The sequence below is a fragment of the Canis lupus genome, chromosome 1, assembly GCF_003254725.2.
Source record: "Canis lupus dingo isolate Sandy chromosome 1, ASM325472v2, whole genome shotgun sequence".
NCBI lineage: Eukaryota > Metazoa > Chordata > Mammalia > Carnivora > Canidae > Canis > Canis lupus.
This window is the reverse complement of record NC_064243.1, coordinates 82,621,306-82,645,322: the sequence shown is the minus strand read 5'-3', so window position 1 is coordinate 82,645,322 and position 24,017 is coordinate 82,621,306. Positions and strand designations below refer to the sequence as shown.

The window sequence follows — 24,017 nt, the reverse complement described above, 5'->3', positions numbered from 1 at the left end:
TTAAAGACAGGATTTTTTTTCTGGTCCATCTTTGTTTTGCATATGGTGCCTGGAGGAGCGCTCTGTAGTTAAAATGCCCTCGGAAAAATATTCTGAAATGGATAAATGGCTGTGAATAAATAAAGGCAGAGGGTAAATGGAAACTGCAGCAGACATGAGTATGGCCCACTGAATATTTCTGGTTTTCCTTGCCATGTGATAGGACTGTACTTCCCTACTTTTGGTATACTTCCCTACTGTAATTTCCGCTGGCCAACGTCAAAATGTTGGAAATGGGAGCACAAGTGACATGTGTCCCATCTTTAACAGTGTGGGCATGATTGGCTGTGATCTGCAGAACTCCATTCATTAGCCAGGGTCCTTACGGGACCTGATGAACTGCACTCCCAGCCAATGCACTGTGGACAGGTAACACGAACTGGAAACAAGCCTTTGTTGTTCTAAATCACTGAGATGCATGGGTTCCTGTGTTCCTTGCTGTGGAACCTTGCTCATTCCAACTAAGGCAGAAATACACTAGCTTTTCTCCGTGGCCTTGCGCACAGTATAGGCTAATGTACATGATAGGAAGAGGAGATAAAATTCTGTGATGCTCTGGATAAGATCCCTGTGACATAATAGGAAGACCTCAGTGGTCTTGTCTACATTTTGCTCATTATGCAAGTGATAATTAGATAGATCAAAAAAAATCAGAAGCCAGATATAGGTATTTCCAAATGTATGTATGCAGTTCTGTTGCTTAGAGATTTGCATTTCCTGAAAGAAAGCCTAAAGGTACCAGAGCCTAATTGGACAGAGTTGCTTCTATCTGGCCTCGCCAGCCCTTGGGATGAAGCTTGCTCCATGAGTCTAGATGTACCTGTTCAGGACCCGTAAGCCTCTTTACAAAATAGAAGGTTTGTTCTTTTCCAAGAAGATAGAAACTTAGTGCATTGCAGCTTGTCTTATTTTCCCCCGCGAAATGAAAACAACATGTTACCTTTTTACCTCGAGTGGTTGCTTAATAAGGAGCATGCTTTCTGCTTGCTGGTCACACTTGCTTGTGCCTTTTTGAGGGCGCACTGTGCTTTCAGAATTATGACACCCACTGCTGCAGAATCCACTTAAATTTGCCGCCCCATTCCGCTGGCCGTTATGCCTCAGTTGTTAGAGAACTGGCTTCCCAAACGTGGGTATCTGTGCACTTAGTGATTTATGTGATGTGGACACAGCGGGGAACATCTGAGATTTAAAATGTTATGGCCTGAATTTCCAACTGTTGAAACGAATCCAAAGCAGCAGATTTTTCTTCTTTGGCAAGACAGAATTGAAGCAACATGCAGTGATTTGGTTCGCCGATTTGCGAGCTGTTAAAAATCAGAATAACTTAAAACGAGGAGGGTAAGTGCTGCATAATGTGAAAAATATTCTAAAGGTCACATGGTTGTGCGGTCTCAGACAAGTTAAGCACCACGAAACTAGGACTATTTTGAATACACTTGAAACAGTGCATGTGAGCATGTGAATTTTTTTTATTTTTGCTAAAATAGTCTGTTACCAAAGTCGTCAGAATCTTACTTAGTTTCACTCTGACTCTGAAGAGAGACCAAGGTTCTAATGAACCCAGAAGGTCCTCCTTCTCCTGCCTTCTAGTCTCTCAGCCAGGGAGGCCATCCCTGGCATTTACTTCCTTCACTTGTAATTTTTTTCTTTGTCTGTCTTTTAGCATTCATTTCAAGTGTTTTAGAATATCCACAGTATGCTAAGTACTCTAAGCCCTGGAGATGCAGCTGGGCACAAAAATCTCTACTTCTTGTAATTTAAATACTCCTAGAAGGAGTGTACCGGCATGCTTCAAAACAAATCACCCCAAACCCAGTGGTAAGAACAAGTAATCATGATTGCTGTGAGGCTGGGAATGGACTGGTAGGTTCTTCAGTCAACTGGTGGGTCAGCCAGTTGGTTTTAGATGCCTTCACTCACCTAGTGAAGGCTGGTGCTGGGTACTGGCTTGGATTATGGGGGTATAACTGGCCATGTGCCTCCCATTACCCATCACAGGCAGGCTTGGGTTGCTTCTTCCTGTGGGGACGGTAAGGTACCCTTGCAGCCAGAGAGAGTGGCTCTCTGGCTGCAGTGGAAGCCCTCCTCAAATTTCTGCTGGTATCTAACTGACTGCCATTCCCTAAGTCAAAACAAGCCATATGACCAAACCCAGCTTCAAGAGGCGGGGACATAAACTTCCCTCCTTCGTAGGAAGAGATGCAAAGAATGTGGCCATATTTTGCAATCTACCCCTAGGGAGATTGTTGATAAACAGTTGAGTAGAAAAGCACAAGTATGTCAGTTGGCAGTAAGTGCTGTGGACAGAGACCAGGGAAGGGGGGATGTCTGGACATTTTTTTTTTTTCCCAGTTATAAACAGTAGGGCTAGGGAAGTCTTCCTGGAGAAGATGACCTGAGGAAGGAGCTGGAGAAGGTGAGGTAAAGAAATGAGCCTTACAGTTACCTGGGGGAAACACATTCTGGTAGAGGACCCAACAAGTGCAAAGGCCCTGGACAGGAGAGAGCTGGATATTTTTTTTTAAGATTCTATTTATTTATCTGTGAGACACACACACACACACACACACACACACACACACGCAGAGGTAGAGACACAGGCAGAGAGAGAAGCGGCTCCCTGCATAGAGTCCGATGTAGGACTCAATCCCAGAATCCTGGGAAAATGACCTGAGCCAAAAGGCAGACACTCAACCACTGAGCCACCCAGGCGTCCCGAGAACCAGATATGTAGAAGGAAGAGGAGGAAGAGCAGTGATGCTGCATGAGAGAGTCTGGTAGCAGATGGGCTGGGGAGGTCATGGGAAGTGAACTGGAAAGGGGAGGTCGAGTCTATAGATTGGTGCTTCTCACGTTTGTGCATTTAAGTCCCTTGGGGACCTTGTTAAAATGCAGGTTCTGATTGAGCAGGTCTGGGAAGAATGTAAGAAAGAATGTTGTCTGAATTTAACTTGCCATAGCTTCAATCATCTGAGTGTCCTTTCTTCTCCAGCACTATGTCCTTACCCTCTGTTGGTTCATAAACAAGAGTTCTATCTCTGGATACCTCTTACCCTGTCCCATTCCCATACCAGCTCTCTTCTAGAACACACTGGCTCTGTCTCCTTACAGTTCCCAAATCATGTTTACAGGAGCTGTTCTACATGGCCTTTTCTTTCCCTGATCCTCAACCCTCCTGACTCAGTGGTTTTCATTCCCTGTCTACACATTCCGGTCACCTGGGATCCTACACTGAACTTAATTGGCCTTAGATGGGGTCTGGGCATCAGTTTTCTTAAATACGCAGGCAGGGTTGAGAACAACCCCTGTGCTTGGCACCTGGTATGTTGGTGGTTCCCAGAGAGCTCAGAGCTTCTCTTTTCCTGAGGAATCTATTCTCTACCCCAGTACATCCCCTCCCCTCCACCCCACCAACCAACTCTGACCTCAGCCTTCTCTCTTTTCATTACCATCAAAACCCATGAATCATTAACTCATTTTCAACCCCATTGCATTTTGATGATTCCAGCCTCAGTGGTCAGATTTTGCTAAATTACAACCTCTCTGTGTTCGAGAGGGGAATGATCTTTATATGATACACACATACAGAGCTTCCCAAATAGGTAACTTAGAGGGTCCCATATTTGTGTGCTCTTTTTGTGTGATGGATATTGAAAGGCCATGGCCATATAATAGACATTTAAGTGAACCCTAGGATCTTACCCAAGAGACAGGATCCTGGAGACCATGGACTGGAAGATCATTTAGCTTGCAGGTTTGATATTTCCAAAATATCTCCTAGTGAGCCTTTACCTACAGTTTTGTGTTCTCGTTGAATTGAAATACAATGTCCGTATGAAAACTTCCATCTCATGTCTCATTACTACGCTGTTTATAGTAAGTACACTACAAATGAATATGCATTGCACATTCTGAAACTATCTGGTGAATAGCATAGCTATATTTTTGTACTAAATAAATATGCTACATATTTTAGCATTTCTTTATTTTATAATACAACAGGCATCTTAAAATATGGAAATGGCCTGGGATCTGTCTCAGCTTTTGAGGTCCTTCTGAAACCCTATGTGATTCCTGAGAATGTTTTTTTTTCCCTTTGAATTCAGCCAATAGGTATATCTGTCTTATTTGAAGGTCCTGCTTGTTTTTTTTTTAATAAGTCATTCTTTTTTTTTTTTTTAAGATTCTATTTATTTATTCATGAGAGACACACGCAGAGAGAGAGAAAGAGAGAGGCAGAGACACAGGCAGAGGGAGAAGCAGGCTCCATGCAGGGAGCCCGACGTGGTACTCGATCCCGGGTCTCCAGGATCACGCCCTGGGCTGAAGGCGGTGCTATGCCGCTGAGCCACCAGGGCTGCCCCTGCTTGTTCTTTAATGACTTTATTTTCTAATCAGAGTAGGAAATAGAGAAAAATGAAAGGCAGTGCAAAATATTATCTGTAAATTATATCACAAATTCGCTGTATCATCATGTACCCAGAATGACTTGTCTGGGCATCATTAACTTGTAACAGATTTAAACTAATTATTAACTCAACCAGATGGATTTACTTGAGGGTTATCATAAAGGGCTTTGTGATACGAGAGTATGGCAAAGTTCCATAAAGTTTATTGCTTGAATCTTGCTGGATCCAGCATTCCACTAAGGCACTGTCTTTTGTCCCCACATTACCATATTATGTTTGGTTATTCCTTATAGTTGGGAAGAAAGTGTGTGGAATGGAGGTAGAGGGTGTATTAAATAATGGTAATTTGTTTATCTTGAAAGAAATGCCATTTGCAACATTCTGTGGCTTGAGAAGGGTCCTAATAATATCTCCTAAACTGTAAATGCCCCTTAGGTGATTAAAACCATTGGGTTTTAGAGTTGTGGCAATGTTGTGCCCACCCCCACTATAAAGATAAAAGAAACTGAGGCCCAAAGATAAGAGGCATGGGTAAAGTACTGGACTTGGAATTTAGCAGATCTGAGTTCCAGTGTCTTCAAGTTCCAATTATAAAAGGCACCCCCTGAGGCACCTAAGGCACCCGCCTTATCAGTAACGTAGAGAAACTTACTTTTCTAGTCATCTTGATCTTTTGTAGGATGTATATGCATTTCTTTAATAATTATTGCTAATTTTTTAATTAATTTTTTTCTAATTTTTTTATCAGAGACTGTCTTTAGGAGATACACATGTGGGAAAATTTAGACAAGGGAGTTTGAATATATAGGTATGTGGCGTATGAACAAAGAAGCTGATTTTGGAGGCACAATTTTTTTTCCTCTAGTTCTGTGAAAATCTGTTTTACCCTTTTATTAAAATACCTTGAAGGGAAACATTAGATATTTTTTCCTGCCTTTGATACAGCAAAATGTCAGTCCTACCATGGTGGCTGTAGAGTAGGAAGAGAAATAATTGATCTCATATCTAAAGCATGACCATCTCAGTGGGTCCCTGGAACCAGAGAACTCTTCCCTGAGGAAAGTCAGAAGGCTCATGTTGGGAAAGGTAGGTGTAGTAATCCCGTTTGCAAGTAGGAATATGGTCATGTTATAATGGGGGTGCCTTTACCAGTGACTGCAAGCTAAACTGGATGTTCTATGGCTGATCCTGACTGTATTAATGGATTTTGTTAAACTGTGCAATGAGGTGTCAATTGCTGCATCCCTTGCATTGAGCATGTAAGTTTCTTTTTTATAGATCTCTGGAAGTTCATCACTCGCAAAAACAACAGAATAGTGACACACCAGCATATCTAATGCAGCCATGGTGAGAATTGAAATTACCATGATGTATTTGAAATGGGAGTAAATGCTGTGGCTGCCCGGACCATTCTCCACTCTGGGTCTTTATCACTTTAGTTTATTGGGGCTTTAAACCTATTTCACAACTTAGCTACAGAATGTTGGCATGTTTGAACTAAGAGGGAGGAAAACTGGTGAAGCCCTGCTCTTCTTCTAAATTGCCTGCATCTGTTTGAGCAATACAAATGTAGCAATCAGGCAGTAACCAGTGTTTGGAATATTAAAATAATTCATGGATTAATTTTCAGTCCTGTGGAAGCCTCATATAGAAAGTGAAAAAAATATATATATACTTTTTCTTCATTTATCCAGATATGAGGTATTTGTCCAGATAAGTATATTTCTTCAGTTACTGCAAAAACCTGTAAACATTGCAATGATTCTTTTGGCAAAACACTGTATTGGGTTTATCTTTTATGTCAACAGTAAGTACTTAGGAATGATAGAACAGAGATAACTTAAAACTCAATCTACTGCACCGAGTATATTTTCTTAAACATCACTTCTAACTTTCTATTTTATGGATACAAACATTTACTTGGTAGGCATAATGGTTGTTTAAACTCTCGTTTTGGGTTTATTTGACATATATTTAAGACCCAGCAAACTGCTGAGATAAAGGTCAATGGACATTTTATGGTAAGAAAAAAAATTAAAAGCTTGGTGCTTTAGCCAGGCTCAGGAATTGTTGAGATAAAGTTATTAATCCTAAAGTTAATCAGGTTGGAGTTGAACCTTTAATAAAAATTGAGAATATGACTCCAAGCACAAATTATGATATTCTTTAGCCTCCTTAGGTTTGGTATAGAATAGTGAAAATGATACTGAGCTCGGTGTCAGAAAAATCTTGTGCCTATCACTTGGTTACAGTAAAAGGTTGGGTAAATCCCTGTATTTACCTGGGCCTCAGTTGTATTATTTGGCAAATCTGGATAGTAATTCTTATTTCATGGTATTCATTCACTCACTCACTCATTTTATAAGTGCTTATTGGGCATACTGTGTGCCAAGCACTATGATGAGTACAGGCAGTATCCCAGTATTTAAAAATTAGTGAGGAAATAAACAGCTTAGCCAGATAGAGAGTAACTGGGAAGTTAGCTGGGAGCTCAGAGAAGACTTTTTCTGAGGAAGTGATGTTTGAGCTCAGATCTAAAAGACTAGAATGGATTAGACAATAGGAGAATGGGAAAAAGGGAATTCCAGGGGGTTGGAGTAACAAGTGCAAATATCCTGAGGCTACATAGAAGGTCAGTGGGGTTGGAGCCCAGTGAATGAGGTGGAGGTGGTAGGAAATGGCCCTAGAAAGGTAGACAGGAGACAGATCTGTCTCCTTATGGGCCAAATACGGACATTTTTGGTTGTACTATATATGTGACAAGAAGTAACAGGCCAGTTTTACTAAGTGGTATGACATTATCTTAGTGCCCTCTGTATAACCATATATGGAGAAACACTTTAAAGGTGGAAACAGCATGTGGAATATAAGCTATTGTTACATGGGATGGAAGAAGACAAACACATGTGGCCCAATGAGTTATTTATCCTGTTTATAAGGTTGTAAAATTCTTAAAATAGACAGTGGAGCTAAAACATGCAGATAATCCAAAACACCGGCGGTTTTTTTTTTTTTTTTTTTTTTAAGGTTTTGGGGCCAAGTGTGTGTGTGTGTGTGTGTGTGTGTGTGTGTGTGTGTGTGTAGGTGAGAGGCAATAGATCTACCCTGGTAGTATTTTGCTTAAGCCAGTGATCGGATTTTGTTGCCTGTGACCCATGCATCTCCTGAAGAACTGGATGTCAACTGAGAAGTAGCATCGTATTAAATATTTGCCCCGGGGTGATTGAAAGGCCAGATAGTGCATTCATGCAAAATTATGAATTTGAAGGTTTTGAATATCATGGACAGATAATGTGACTAAAGCAGGACTCCCAAGAGGAGATGTTCATAATTTAATGGAAATAAAACCTTGTTTTATAAACAGCATATTGGGGCACCTGGATGGCTCAGCTCAGTTGGTTAAGCATCTGCCCTTGGCTCAGGTCATGATCTCAGGGTCCTGGGATATAGCCCCACATCAGGCTTCCAGCTCAGCTGGGAGCCTACTTCTCTCTCTGCCTCTGCCCCTTGCTTATGCTCTCTCTCTCTCCCTCCCCTCTGTCTCAAAAAAGTAAATAATTTTTTTATATTTTTTTAATAAAAAATCTTTAAAAAATTAAATAAAGTGAGCATATCTGTGGACATAATTATGGTGATATTGGGGATGACTTAATCCTCTTTGTGCTTAATGAACCCTCATTCAGATGGATGAAAATAACATTTTTGCTACAAAGACATCTGTTGAGACAGCAAAACCTTTTTTCTTGAAGAGGAAAAAGACCTGATCTTTATGGCTTGAGACATTTACTGAAAATTTGGGAATTGTCACTGATCCTTCTGTATGGGAAGCAGAAGCTAAGAAGATATAGTACATGTAAATTAGGATATGACAGGACCCAATGGTTATTGAAGGACAACTTTTAATTTTTAATAGTTATAATTATTAACATGTATATCACTTGTGAAATTTAAGTTCCGAAACTTAACTCACTTGGTTCTGAAATGAACTGATCTATCACAGATAACTACACCTCTTTTAGTGCTGCAAACATTATTAATGTTTTTAATTATCTTCCAGAATTGAGTTTGGATAGAATTCTACTTGAAACCTGATTTTATTGTAAACTGAGATGGGCTCTTAGTATTATTAAAAGGGTAAAACCTAGAATTAAGCCCCTTTGTAACTATGCAGATCGGATGGCCACGTGGAAGGGTAGGTTTATACTTCATCCTGACTGCACCAGTCAAGAGAGAGAATGATGTGCTCATGTCCTTTTTAAAATGTTGCTTCATCATTAGGAGTGCCTGGTTGGCTCAGGGGGTTGAGCTTCCGAACTCTTGGTTTTAGCTCCGGTCCTGATCTCAGGGTTATGAGATCAAAGCCTGTGTTAGGATCAGAGTTCAATGTGGTGTGTCTGCGGGAGGATTCTCTCACCCTCTGCCTCTCCTCTTGCTCACACGCACATGCATGTGCTGTTTCTCTAAACCAATCAATCTTAAAAAAAAAAGTTACTTCGTCAGTCATGCATAGTTGCCATTTCCTTGTCTCTTCCTCTTGAGTTGGTTCAACAGGGCAATGACTAGATTCTGTTTAGGTTGGGGTGGGGCACGTCAATGTGTCTTTCTACTTAATTTGTAGGTGATGCCAGTACTACTGGTCTGATGCTTCTGGTCCCAGGGCCATACTTGGAGAGTCACTGATTCATAGATTTTTACTTACTTTCAAAGCACTGTTATTAAGTGTGTGGTTAATGGCACTGAAGAGATCCTGAGCCATTTGAGCATTCTCATCTTTGTTTCAAAATCGCCAGCCATATTTTCAGAGTTTACAGTAGTTCATTTAGCACATTCAGTCATATTTTGTTGTGCCTAAGTTGTCACGTTAGAGAAAAGCAGTACTTTTGTACTAAGAAGTGTCGAAATGCTCCATTCCTTTGATAAAGCTTTATATCTTCTGAATAATTCTCAGGGTTGCTGTTTGCATGTTGTAATTCCAAGTGTTGAAATGGTTACTATAGCTTTAGGGAAGCACCTCAATTGAGGAAAGTCAATTTGATGATATATTTTCACCCAGACAACTTTTAACATTTTGCTTTTTCATTTGTATCCCCTTTCCAATAAGCTCACTTTGACCGAGCTTTTCCTTATGGACTTAAGAAATGGATCAGGTTTATTGGAGTATGATTTGTGGGATGCCTGGGTGGCTCAGCGGTTGAGTGTCTGCCTTCGGCTCAGGGCATGATCCTGGAGTCCTGGGATCAAGTCCCACATCAGGCTCCCTGCATGGAGCCTGCTTCTCCCTCTGCCTGTGTCTCTGCCTCTGGCTCTCCTGTGTCTCTCATGAATAAATAAATAACATCTTAAAAAATATGATTTGCATATAGTAAAGTGTATGTACAGTTCTCTAAGTTTTGACAAATGCACATAGTCATGTAACCATCTTTGTAAGAACGATAAAGAACAATTTTGTCTCCTTAAAAGACTTTTGTCATACTCCTTTGTAATCAGCCTCTTGCTGTTACCCCTCACTCCTGGCAACCACTAATGTATTTTCTGGTCTATATTGCCTTTTTTCAAATTTGTTATAAATAGAATAATACTGTATGCAACCTTTTGAGCCTGGCTTTTTTCCCTTGCTATAATGTATTTGAGATTCATCCTTGATTAATTAATCAGTAGGTTGGCCCTTTTTATTGATGAAAAGTTTTGTGTTGTATGGATCTACCAGTTTGTTTATCCATTCACTGGTTGTAGGACATTGAGTTGTTCCTAGTTTTCAGTGATTATGACTAAAGCCACTATAAATATTGGTGTACAAGTTTGTGTGTAAATATAAGTTTTTGGTTTTCTTGGGGATTATATTTAGGAGTAGGATTTCTGGGTCATCTAGGGAGTGAATGTTTAGTTTTTGAAAAAAAACTGCTAACCTGTATTTCAAGGATTCCCTGCAACTATGTATGAGCCTTTCATTTACTCACATCCTCACCATCACTTGGTATTGGCATTTTTTTCCTATTATTTTCTCTATTTTAGTAGATGTATATTTATGACATCTTTAATTCCTACAGCTGGCCAGTATCTGCCCACAGTGGCAGAGTCTCATGAGCTGTAAAAATAGGACCCCAACCACCCATCTGCCTAGATGCAGAACTTCACATCTGGCTGGAAACCTCACCTTCTTTTCCTCTGTCATTACGTCATAGATGCAATTACTTATCCCCTGCTCTGGGCCCATTTGGGGGGGTCACTACCCTGCAAATGCTACCTCTTTCAATCTCCAGGAAGGACCAAGATGAGGACAAATGTACAAGGCATCTGTGAACAGGCATTATCAAAGATAGGGGGAAACTTCTCCTAATATTTTTTTTTCAGTAAGTGGAAGTTTGTATCTTTTCATCCCCTTTATCTATTTCACCCATCTCCCACCTGCATCCCTTCTAGCAACTGCCAATTTGTTCTCTGTATTTAAGAGTTCATTTGTTTGTTTCTTGGATTCCACATATAAGTGAAATCATATGGTATGTGTCTTTCTCTGTCTCTCTTATTTTGCTTAGCATAATACCCTCTAGTTCCATCCATGTTGTGGCAAACGGCAGGCCGTATTCTTTCTTATGGCACATCTTTATGCATTCATCTATCAGTGAACACTTGGGTTGCTTCCATATCTTGGCTATCATAAATAAGACTGCACTGAACATGGGGGTGCATATGTCTTTTCGAGTTAGTGTCTTTGTTTCCTTCAGATAAATACCCAGAAGTGGAATTGCTGGATCAAATGGTGGTACTACTTTTAATTTTTTGAGGAATCTCCATAACTGTTTTCCATGGTGATTGTACCAATTTACATTCCCGTGAAGAGTGCACAAAGGCTCCCTTTTCTCCATATCCCTGCTAACACTTGTTATCTTTTGTGTCTTTGATACCAGCCATTCTGACTGGTGTGAGGAGATCTCTCATTGTGGTTTTAATTTGCATTTCTCTGATGAGGAGTGATGTTGAACATCTTTCCATGTGTCTATTGGCCATCTGTATGTCTTCCTTGGTAAGAATGTCTATTCAGATCCTCTACCCATATTTTTCTTATTAGGTTATTATTATTGTTTTTTTTTTTTTTGGTGTTGAGTTGTATAAGTTCTTTTTTTTTTTTTTTTTTTTTTTTTTAGTTGTATAAGTTCTTTATTTATTTTGGCTATTAGCCCCTTGTCAGATATATCATTTGCAAATTCAGTAGGTTGCCTTTTTGTTTTGTTGAGGTTTTCCTTCATTGTGCAGAAGCTTTTTATTTTGATGTAATCCCAATAGTTTATTTTTGCTTTTGTTTCCCTTGCCTGAGGAGACATATCCAGAAATATGTTGCTAAGGCCGATGTCCAGGAGATCACTGCCTATGTTTTCTTTTAGCTGTTTTATGGTTTCAGGTCTTTAATCCATTTTGAGTTTATTTTTCTATATGGTGTAAGAAAGTGGTCTAATTCCATTATTTTGCACGTAGCTGTCCAGTTCTCCCAGCACTATTTGTTAAAGAGATTGTCTTTTCTGCCTTGTATATTCTTACCTCCTTTATGGTAGATTTATTGACCATATAGTTGTGGGTTTATTTCTGGGATCTCTGTTCTGTTCCATTGATCTGTGTATCGATTTTTGAGATAGCACCATACCATTTTGTTTACTTAGCTTTGTAGTATGTTTTGAAATCTGGGATTGTGACACTTTCTAGTAAGGTTTTTTTTTTTTTTTTTAATTGATGATAACAAAGCCATCAACTGTCCTGAATATACTTAGTCTCTACCATACGTTTTGAATGCTTACGGCCTTTACACTCAAAATCTTCCCTTGTAAGAATAAATATATTACTTAAAATGCCATAGAGCTCAATATAGCCTCTGTTTACCAATATGATAAAACATTAGGAATTCTAAATCTGGTTATATACTAAGTACATTTTTCCATTTTTTTTTTTTTGAAGGCAAGGAGGGCTTTTGAAATAAATGAATAAAAGAGGAAAGCATGCCAGTTACACTGGTGTTAAAGTCAAATTAATTAGAGATATTTCTCATTTAAATGTATGTTAGTTAATTAGATGGGAATATCTGAATGGAGATTGCCAAACACTGAGTAATTGTTCTGTTCTTGCAGAATGAGATGGATGGATTAGAACAGTGATTTTTCATCTTGGTTGTATGCTAGAATCACCTAGAAAGCTCTTAAAAAATCCTGATACCCTGGCCTTAACTCAGATGCTTAAGTCAGAAGCTCCAGTGTGATTATTGGGGGAGCCAACATTAGTATTTTATTTAGTGCCCATATAATTCTAATGTATAATAGGAGTTGAGAGTTATTGAATCTGAAGAAAAGATTTACCATTCCAGGAGTAATTCCAGAAACACTTCCACCTATCAAAATATGTACTATTCTCTGTTTGTTTCCATATATGTGGAAATGCTTCAAGTTGCTAAGGTGATCCGTAATGAAAATAATGCAGACCTAAATGCAGGCTACATGTACTCTCTCTCCCTCGGCCTCTCTTGGACGATTTCCTTTGTGGGCGTGCGATGTGTGTCTTACAAGCAGGTGGAATAGCTTAAATATTAAACAATAACTTCTTTTAGTTTCTCCAGAAATTACTTACAGATGGGTTTTTAAGAACTTTGTAAAAGAATAGCTGACTATAAATAGCTGTAATGAATGTTCTTATCTGAGGAATATACAAGGATTATTTTACATGAAGGACATAATTACTCATTTTGGACAAAAAAGGGAATTTTTTTTTTTTCAAAAAAGGGATTAAAGAAAATAAAAGCCTAATGCCATTTATAGTTCATTCTTAAAGAACTGTTACAAACATCATATATGTTGGATGCTGGACCCAATCTTTAATATACCAGCATGAAAAATTATTTATAGAGTTCCTTTTGGGGAGATATTTTGATTGAGTAAAGAAGATACAACTTTCAAACTTGCAGTTGACATACTGGAGTTGTCAGAGTCAAGTCAGAAAGTTATCTGCATTTTAGTAGAGGCTTTGTTTTGTTTGCTCTATCTGTAGTGTCTTTGGATCGGTGCTTGGCACGTTGTATATACACTCAGTAAATACATTAGTGTCTCAGCAGGCTGGAAAAATATAGAGCAGAATATAGAAACTGACATTCAAGGTTCTCATTTACATTGACACCTAAGAAATTAAAATATAGAGTAGAAGAGAATCACATGAAAAAAAGGTTTCTGAGGACTTTTTAGTTGGCCAAGTTCATTCTGCTAAAAATATTTCAATTTTAAGCTACTTCTAAGTAGAAGAACATAACCAGGAGAAGTCATGGAGTTATTATGGACTGCATCCTGGCGCTATCATACCTGGAAATGACATGTGTTAATGCTCTGGTTTCCAACTTTCCTGGGGAGCTATCATACATGTTGGCTTGTCTAAAGAAAGCAAGTCCTGGGAAGACTTGTTGCATGAGGCAAAAACAAAACAAACAAACAAACAAACAAAAAAACCAAACAACTTGGATGTTCAGCCAAGAACGGGGAAGATCCAGGAGGGATGTGTTGGCTCTCTGGTTTGTAGAGGAGGGATTGACCCTTCTGGGTTGGCTCCACAGGCTAGAACCAAGACTAGTAAGTGGATTTAGGCTAATTATCTGGGAGAAGTTTCTGATAAATGGGCTACCCCAGGAAATACAGTCCTGTATACCAGTTTGAAGGATGGATTCACATCAGCGGGCTAAGTCAGATTAAAATCCTGCTAAAGTACGGTTTTTTGTTTTGTTTTGTTTTGTTTTTTGTTTTCCAATTCTGATATTCTGTGATTTGCTTTGAGACAAGTCTCATGTCTCGTGTGAATTGTGGGGCAGGCTATAGATTTCTCACCTGAAATTGGGAAAAGTTGTTGCTTACTCTGTTTTCTCTGTTTTACTTTTCCTTGGTGAAATTGTATCTATTTCTTGCTTGTTCGGGATTTGCAGTAAGATGTTTTTGATTACTTGCTCTTAAGATGAACTACAGGGACCTAGATTCTCTCACATTCTGCTGATGAGGAAGCTTTAGAATGAAATAATGAGGCCTTGTATTAGTGAGGGCAAGGAGGTGGCTCGGGGTGGGAATATTTGAGTGTGCCCATTGAATCACATACGGTGAACCAAACCCTTTGAATGTATTTCAGGCAAAAGTCAAAGTGCTGTAGCAAAAGCTTAGATTTTTGGGATCAGACTCAGATACTTTCTCATTCGGGCATGTAACTTAGACCTTCTCCGTCTATGGACTCCATTTCCTCCTGCCTACAATTAGAATAATTCTTCCTTTGTTGGAAAGATAATGTAGGAAAACATCACTAAGTGGTAACTTTGGTGATTAGTACTGTGAGCTGCATAGTGGCTTTCAAGAAAATAAGCCATTTGCTCGTTCTCTTTTGCTGGGCAAGTGTCTTGGTTTTTCAGGATTTTTTTTGTGTTTTGTGGGGGTTTTTTTAGGATTAACCTTGTATTAAGCTAATACAGAGCTTAGCAGAATGCTGGGGCAATATTCAATACTCTTCTGAGATTGATACAGTTCTTTGGGGACTGATAACTGAATACCCAGAGGGTCCTGAGAATAAGGAAATATAAATAGGCTCCAAATACCCATAGTCCAGTTTCATTTCCTTGGCTTCTTGCAGATGTCTACTGAGGGAGTTGCTGGTTCTGCCTTCTGGTAGTTTCCCCTTGCTGTTGTAGCAAATGACTAACCACTTAGTGGCTTGAAACAACACAAATGTATTATCTTACAGTCCTGGTGGCTGGAGGTCCTGACCTTAAAATGAAGCTGTGTCATCAGAGTTGTGTCCCTTCTGGAGAGTCTAGAGAAGACTCATTTCCTTGCTTTTTTCAGCCTCCAAAGGCCATCTACATGGTCTGGTTTGTGGTTCTTTCTTCCTCCTTCAGAACCAGTGACATAGCATTTTAAACTCTCCGTCTATCTCTCCCTCTCTCTCTTTATTTCTCTCCCCACCACCTCTGTCTGTGCTTCCATCTCTGTCTCTGTCCTCTGCTTCCACCATCACATCTTCTCTGACTTTGCTGCCTTCCCTTTCTAAGCCCCCCTGAGATTACATTGGATCCACCCAGATAATCCAGGATAATCTCCCAATCTCAAAATCCTCAATTGGAGCTGCAAAGTCCCTTTGGCCATATCCAGTGATAGTTCTTCATAGGTTCTGGGAATTGGGATGTGAGGACTATTCAACTCCTCCCATGCCTGTATATCTTAGGACATTACTCTGAAATCACACAGATGATACATCTTTCCTTGAGCACCCTGATTAAAAAAAAAAATTACTATAGTGCTTTTGCTCTAATGCCATTTTCTCAAGACTTGTCTGAAGAGCTCAAATGCTGAGCCTTGAACCTGAAGGAAATTAGGAAGAAATCACAAGTATTCTCTGAGAGATTGACTGAAACTAAAGTCTAAGAAAGATATCGTTCGTGTTATTTTGTAGCATTCCATGGCCCTGTACAATTGTATCTAAGATGAGTCGTGCCAGATATTACTTGTTCAACTTGGAATGCCCTTTGAACTTGTGAAGATATGCTTTAAAGATACTTTCTCATATGAAGATACTTTCTTTTGCATCTGCTCAAAGTAGATAGAAATATCCCTAGGAGACATCCCCTCTGTGTACAGCTCTTAGGAACACTGTCTTCTGGGTAACTGAGATCTCTGGGTAGCTGTGATTTTAATTATTTATTTATTTATTGTACAGAGAGAGAGACAGCATGTTAGCAGGAAGTGTGGAGAGAGAGGGAGAGAAAACCTCAAGCCAACTGCATTCACTGCAGAGGCTGATACAGGGCTCCATCCCATGACCCTGATGTCATGACTCCAAGATCACCACCTAAGCGGAAACCAAGAGTCAGACACTTAATCGACTGAGCCACTCAGGCACCCTTGGATAGCTGTGGTTTGAAATTTGCCCTTAGAAACCTTTCATTTTAAACATCTCTCAGAGTAGTTAAGAATATATGCTCTGGAGTTAGGCTAGCTGGCATCCACCTGCGCTTCACCCTTTGCCAGCTGTGTGGCCCTAGGCAAATTCTTAGACTTTGTGAGCCTATGATTTTTTGCATACTTCCTCCATGCTGTTGTGTGATGAGGACACAGTGCAGCAGTGCTGGCCACTTAGCTCGTACTCTGTAAATATTAACAGTTTATCAGATTTCTACATTTACTTGACTTCTCACTTAATATTTAATGAATTCAACAGCCTTGTTATAAATATCACTTTTGTTCAGTGATTCCAAGAGGTCGCTGACTATGAAGGGACAAGGAAGGGAATTAAGAAACATAAAGGCAGACTCTGGTGAGCGAGTGGTTGTTGGTGGTAAATTCTTAATTTCCGGACATGTTTACATGTGGTGACTTCATTCATTCAGCATTTAGTAAGCATATAGCATATGTTACGTTGTATGTTAAGGTTGTGTCACAGGAAGGGTTATGCAGAAATGAGCAAGAAACTTACCCAAAGGTTTAGAGACATGCTCAGTATTCTTTGACTTCCCCAAGGGCAGAGGCAATTCATTTGTTCTACACATTCGCTGGCACTGTTAAGAGGAGGTAAGGCTAATCCATCAGTGAGTCAAATAAAAATCCCTGCCCTTAGGGAGCTAACATTCTAATAGGGGAAGACCAATGATAGATGGGATCAATGAAAATAATATGTAATGTGTTAAATGGTGAGAAATGTTACAGGAAAAGATAAATCAAGGAAGGGGGTGTGGGGTACGCTGGAGGGCATGATGGCACTTTTAAATTGGGTGGTCAGTGAAAGCCTCCCTGAGAAGGGGACATTTGACCAAAGAATTGAAAGTAGAGAGGTTGTGACCATTTGAGATTTAGAAGAGTATTCCAGGCAGAGGAAAACCAGGTGCAGAGATCCTAAGGTTGGAGGGTTCTTGGTGACTTTAATTAAGGAAAGTGGTCATGGCCAAACTCTCTTTGGTTCTATTTTGAATGTTATGGAGTCTGGAACACAGAAGGCAAATTATTACAGTGGTTTTAATATTCTTGGGGAAGCACAAAAGAGGCATCACAGTCAGCATTTAAATGATGGAGAAGCAGTTTATCCAGGGCCTGTGTCTCTAAATGGAATTCAGCAAGTTGAAATTTCTGACTTTTCAACATTGGGCATTGGAAGAAATCAGTCAGGAAGACCAGTGGCCTTGGTGACTTGGTTCTTCCCAGTCTCACCTGAGAGTGTGGGGAAAGGTGTGAGCTGGAAGGTAGATTCCAGCCCCAGGTACCTGGGTTCTTAAGTTTTCCAATCAGTGTCATTCTACAGGATGACAGCAGAAGGGGATTTATAACTTTCCAAGTCACCATTATTGATGTCTAATTTACATACCCCGGAATGCAGCCATTTTTGTAGAAGGTGGGATGAATGTTGCCAAATCTCTAAACCCCACAGTATGCTGATAAATACTAAACAACTGACTCTTCAGGAGGGAAAGAAGCCCTAATTTGTAGTCTTTGCCAAATTTTCCTGGTTAAGTTAATACTCTGTAATTGTTCATATCAAGTTATCAATGTGAGCTCATTGAACAGGGTGTTGAGAAGATACGAAGTTGGATCTCATAAGCCTACGGTGACCTGGGTCCAGCTCATGGAAGCACTTGTTACTGATGTAATTACCACTACAATAAAGATACTGAATATTCCCAATGTTCCATATTTCTCCAGGTTTTCCCATAGATCCCCACTCTGTACCCAGATTGTCACTGATGTTTTCTGTCATCATAGATGACCTGTCCTAGGATTTCATATCAGTGGAACTACACCACGTGCATTCTTTTGTATCAGCATGGTGTTTTGAAATTGTTACTTTTTATTGCTGGGTCTTCCACTGTATGGATATACCACAATTTGTTTTTCCATTTACCTGTTGATGGATATTTGCAGTTTGGGGCTGTTAGTAAGAAAGCTGCTGTAAGCATTTATAAATGAGTTTTCCTTCAAAACAGGACTTCATTTTGGGGGAGTAAATACCTAGAAATGAAATGTTATGGGTGATGAGGAGGATGTATGTTTCAAAGGAAATTACCAAACAATCTTCCAAAGATGTTGAACCATTTTATGCTCCCATTAGCACTGGGTGAGAGTTACAGTGCTCCACAATCTCATCAGAGCTTGGTATTGTCTGTCCTTTAAACTGTAGCCATTTGGGTGTGCATATAGTGCCGTTATGATTTTAATTTGCATTTGAGCATCTTTTTACATGCTTATTGGCTTTTTGTATATCTTCTTTGGTGAAATGTCTTTTCAAATTTTTGCTCCTTTAAAACAATTTCTGGAATGGAGGTAAACAGCCTTCCAAAGGGGAGTTCAGAATTGGGGTAAATGTGTAACTCAGAGAGGGTAAGAGGGAGAACAAGGCAGACAGGTTTCATTGACGTTGCTGCTTCATAATCAGGGTGACCAAATTTGATGGGGACTGCCCCAGTATAAGTATAAACAAGTTCTTTGTCCCTGGAAATACCTCAGTCCTGGGAAAACCAGCATGGTTGGTCACCCTATAGAACTACGCATAAAAAATTAGCAAATTATATGCCTGGAGTTATTAGTCTGGAGGAAATTTTAGTCGCAAGCACATGTGACACTGTTTGTGGTGAATGAATTCAGAAAGGCCACACAGCTCCTCATTGGGGTCAAAGCCATTGTAAAATATACGTCTTCTGACTCCTAACTCTCTGCTCAGAAGTCAGTAGCTCCCTTGTGACAGAAGATTTTAGTTACACAGGGAAGTTTCCTTCTTGCTAGCAGAAAAACAAAAACAAAAACACTCCAATATTTGTTTTCTGACAGTGATTTATTTGGCTCCAGTTTTAATTTCCTGATCAAATGCAGTTGTTCCTGGAAGAACTAAGACATTGAGTCATACCAGTCATTTACACCTTAGTATAAAATAGCTCATTAAAAAAAAAAAACACACAAAAGACCAAAACCTTTTCTAAGAACAGGTTGGTTTGAGAAAGGGTCATTATAGGAAAATTCTGGGTTCAAGGATGAGAGGCTACCACTAAGGAAGAAAAGGCACAAATTCTTGACAGAATTGAGGACAAAAGATGAAATTTATTGGCTTAGTGTTGTCGAAGGTTGTGTTGTGAGGCAGGGAAGGGTGTTTTGTGCATGGCCGTAGAGAAAAAGAGCTTAAAGGGGTCAAGAGGGAAGGAATTACTCTCCTGCCTTTATGTGGGATTACGGAAAAGGTTGAGCCTTGGCTATTCTCCTATTGATTTTGTACTTCATATATGCCTATGGTTTCTGATTTATTTATAAAACCTCCCTATGATAGTTATATATTGTTCCTTGTTTTAGCCCTTGTCAGCATTGGGTAACATAGAAACACAGTCATCTTTTGTTTTACATTGCCCTGGAGGAGCTGGATGGAATGTCTGCTTATAGATAATATTACTGCTGTTTTCATACACTGTCTTTCCTTTGAATAGCTCTCAACATGTTATGACATTTTTTTTCTTGATGTTTATTAAATGCCCTCAGCATGCTCAGTGCTGTTGAAAGAATATGAAAGACACAATTCTCGCCAATAAGGGACATGCATATTAATAGATGGGAGGCATAAACATGCTTTTAAATATATATATATATTTAAATTAAAAAATGTGTATAACTCTGAAAGGTGACCGACTGCTTTGTTTAAATGATGTAGAATGATTGAACCATAACTCCGGCAGAGTTGGTGCTTCAGTGAAGGTGGAATTAAACTTTTTTTTTTTTTTTTTTTTTTTTGCGGAAATTAACCTTAATTTGATAGTCCTGTTATACTCCTGTTGGAGATTTTGAATCATCTATAGGTCTAACGTATGCAATTTTAGCAGCTCAAGGATTCTGATGTCCATAGCATTCACTCCGCAGTCTTTGTTGAGAACTTATTATGTGTTGAGCCTTATAGTAGGATCTGGAATCAAACGTAAGCACGACAGGTGTGTCTGTCTCATCGGAACATACAGGTATGCGGTGGGGGCTGAGACATTATACAGATCAAAGTATTAACTACAGGCATATATTTCTGATTTACTTTATAGACTATAGTATTAACTAATATTCACTGTTAACAATTACTGTTTATTTTCAGAGCAGAGGGAAGCCCCTACAAATTTTAGGCAACAGTAGGACCAAATTTGCATCTTGTGGCCTTTCTCTGGCTGCCGAGTAGAAAACAGATTTGAGAGAGGAGGTTGGTGTGTATGGCCCTGAGCAGACTAGAAGTGAGTGTAGTCATCGGACAGGTGGTCAGAACAGACACAGTGAGTCACCTGGGGGCCTGGGGCTCACTGGTACCTATAACCCATGACTCAGGAGGTACATAACTCAGAAGGTCTTTAAGTTGTATAAGATTGTGTAAATGTGTAGCTACTTTTTCAGAAGTTGTGATCTATCCAATTTTAGATTTAGTAGGGAGCCTACTGTGGAGTCCACCAGTCATTCTACTTTGGAAGGCATGTAGTATAGACTGTTAAATAGCTTGTAGAATCAATCGAGCAAGCAAAGCTTTCAGAAACGTCCGCCAATGCCACATCACAGAATAGGTCTTTACAAGAGTTGCTACTTTGCCCTCAACAAAAAGCTGAAGAATGAGGAAGCTACTCTCTGTTGCCCCATAGTCCTCTATAATCTCTTGCTAATTTATCAGTAAAATGGGATGTGCAAAATGAATGTGCAGAAAGCTAGCAGCCAAGGCATTAAGACCTCTGCCACAACCACCGCTGAAAAGCATAAAGGCCTCCAAGAGAGTGCCCCAGGATGCTGTAATCTACCTTTCATTGGCAGAACTTTGATCAACCTGGCTGCATAGAGTTTAGCTTTTTAGCTATGCAGTATAGGAAAACTCACTAGAAGGATGTTGGAATGGGCCCCCCTTTTAGGATGCATCACGTGACCTCACTTCACCCTGGTTCTAGACGTTCAACAGGGATTTACATTTCTTTCCCACCCCCCCGATACTAGCTGTGTACTTGTGGGCACTCCCAGAGCTCCAGTAACTTCACTTATCAAATTGGAGGTAATGATATTTATCTTCCAAGGGTTCCTGGGGGAATTAAGTTAAATATGATAACATGTAGAAGGAGCAGCAAGATGCCTAGCACATGGCAGGCATTCAGTAAATGAGACATCAGTCCGTCACTGAACACCATTCACCAACCCTGTAGAGGAAACAGAATCCCTGAAAGTGAAGATAAGCTAGAGCTTACTGCTAGAGAGATTTAATGGGGTGGACAAATGTGTCCCTTGTACCAGGCACACAGACTTTGGAAAGCAGTTTTGTCCCTGGAAGAGTAGGTGGGATATGAGTGTGTGTGTGTGTGTGTGTGTGTGTGTGTGTGTATGTGAGCACTATTAATTTATTTCTTTCATTTTTAATTTGTTTTTTTTTATTTTAAAAATAGTGACTATACATCAACAATGAAAAGACAGGCTCTCGTTGTAGTTCAAGTGTTCTTCCTGAAATATCCTATGCATTTAAGCATATGTGTAATATAAGTTCGTTCTTTGTTCTCCTGCAAAAATTGGGTCATATTTTCTCCCTCCCTCCCTCATTCTCTCTCTCCCTCTTCCTCCTTCCGTCCTTCCCTTCCCCTTCCCTTTTCTTCTTCTTTTTCTTTTTCTTTTTCTTTCCTACCTTGAAGATAATTCATTTTAGTTCATATAGAACCAAACACCTACCGATTATAGCTAGTTTGCATTCTTTTGCTTTATAAAATTTGCTCTAACATCCATTCTTATATATAAGTGATTGTATCTGTATAATAAATTTTTAGAAGTGGAAAGACTGGGTTAAAGTTTAGGTATAGTTTATATCTTAATTAGGTAGTTTATATCACCAAATGGTTCTCAAAACAGTTGTCCCAGGGAACGCTCTTTACCAATCCTATATAAGCTGCATTTGTGCCTGCATGCTTGCCAACAGCGCGTCATCAGACTTTTTGACTTTTGCCCATTAAGATGGGGAAGTTAAGAGGTAAATACTAGAGTACACCAAGAGGAATTCTGACCAAGGGATAGAGAGGTAAGGGATCAATTGCAAGATAGGAGGTGAGAGAAAATAGGACTTAAATATAAATTTAGAAGGGAAACCAGTAATCTGACTTGACCAGACAGTGCACCTGTTCCTACAACCTCCAGTCCTTATAACCACCTTTACCCATAAACATTTTTATCTGCCATTTGACTCTGATGCGCAGTCTCTGTCCACTGTACCTCCTGTGTCCTGATCTTACAGTTGAGGAACCAAGACCCAAAATGGTTAAGTGTTGTATCTAACATCCTAAAGTAGTTAAGTCAAGACAAGGGCTCTGTTTTCCAGCTTTGTACCCAGTACGTAAGTCCAGGATTCCAGTCTTTACCAAAGAAGCCACAAAGGATCAGAATAATACCTTCAGGGTCTTGTTTCATCCTTATTTGAGTTTAATAGTTTAGTTGAATTCAGTTATTTCCTATAATCAAAGAGGCTCCATTACAGTTGGGTGGACATGGTCTGAAACTCACGGACATTTTTCATGCTGGTGATAGGTTCTGTATAAAGTTCTTCCTCAAAGATTTTATGCCCCTCTCCAAAAGAACTACTGTGTTTACCCAAGGAGCACTCTTGACAAAAGCTACATGAGATGAAAGCTCTAAGCTCCTTGGGATTTTAAGATTTTCTTATAAAGGATTACACAGCCCATTGTGAATTCTACCCTTAGTCCTCTGGAATCTTAAATTTGGCCCATAAATCCCTCCTTGAAACCCTCTTGGAGACTGAGACTAGCATCTGTGTCCTCTTCCTCATTGTTTGCTGCTGCTTCAAAGTCCCGGATCTTTTCTGTGCACATCTGAGCAGTTTCCACTTGAGTTAAAAACGTGTGACTTAAGCTTGTCAGATCTAATAATGATTAGAGATGTTCATTTAGAGCATAAAGTCTCAGAGAGGGGGTGACTCTAAAATGGCATAGAGATGGATTGATCATCCTTACTGGAGGGGATGGGATGATGATTGAGAACTGATGGAAAGAAGAGAACTAAAACAATAAACCTTTTACCTGGAAGAATGAAGCTGGGCCAATGACTTTTTTTTTTTAATTTAATTTTTCTTTTTCTTTTTTTTTTGATTAAGAAAGCCAACTTTTGAATTGTCCCAATTGGAAAACATCCTGTTGATGGTCATTCTTTGAGGTCAGAGCCATGGTATTGGGGAAATAGCCCATTTGATGTATTTACACAAAGAGAACAAAACAAAAGTATCAGTGTCAAAGAATGGAATTTGTTAGAATTTGAGGGCTACAGTGATCTTAAAATTAACTAGCCCAATGCCCAGTTTTATAGGAATAGAAAAAGGGACATAGTAAGTATATGGGATTTAGCCAAGAAGCCACTTCTGAACAGTGTCAGCCAGAATGAGGACCGAGCTCTTCTGTCGTCATTTGGTGTACTGTTCAATTTCCATGTATGTGACCCACATCTTATAATCTGCTGAGAGAGTATGATTATCTAGGATTTTGTTTGTTTTCCCGATACTGGACAGTGACTTATTTTCAAAGCTATCCTGAACAGACCTGTTTTCAAC

At 39.5% G+C, this 24,017-nt stretch overlaps 1 protein-coding gene across 3 annotated transcripts in view; it reads left to right on the top strand.

The window, feature by feature from the left end:
* Positions 1-24,017, top strand: part of PCSK5 (proprotein convertase subtilisin/kexin type 5) — a 458,329-nt gene that overhangs the window by 16,209 nt on the left and 418,103 nt on the right. The gene's annotated exons all lie outside the window — the stretch shown is intronic.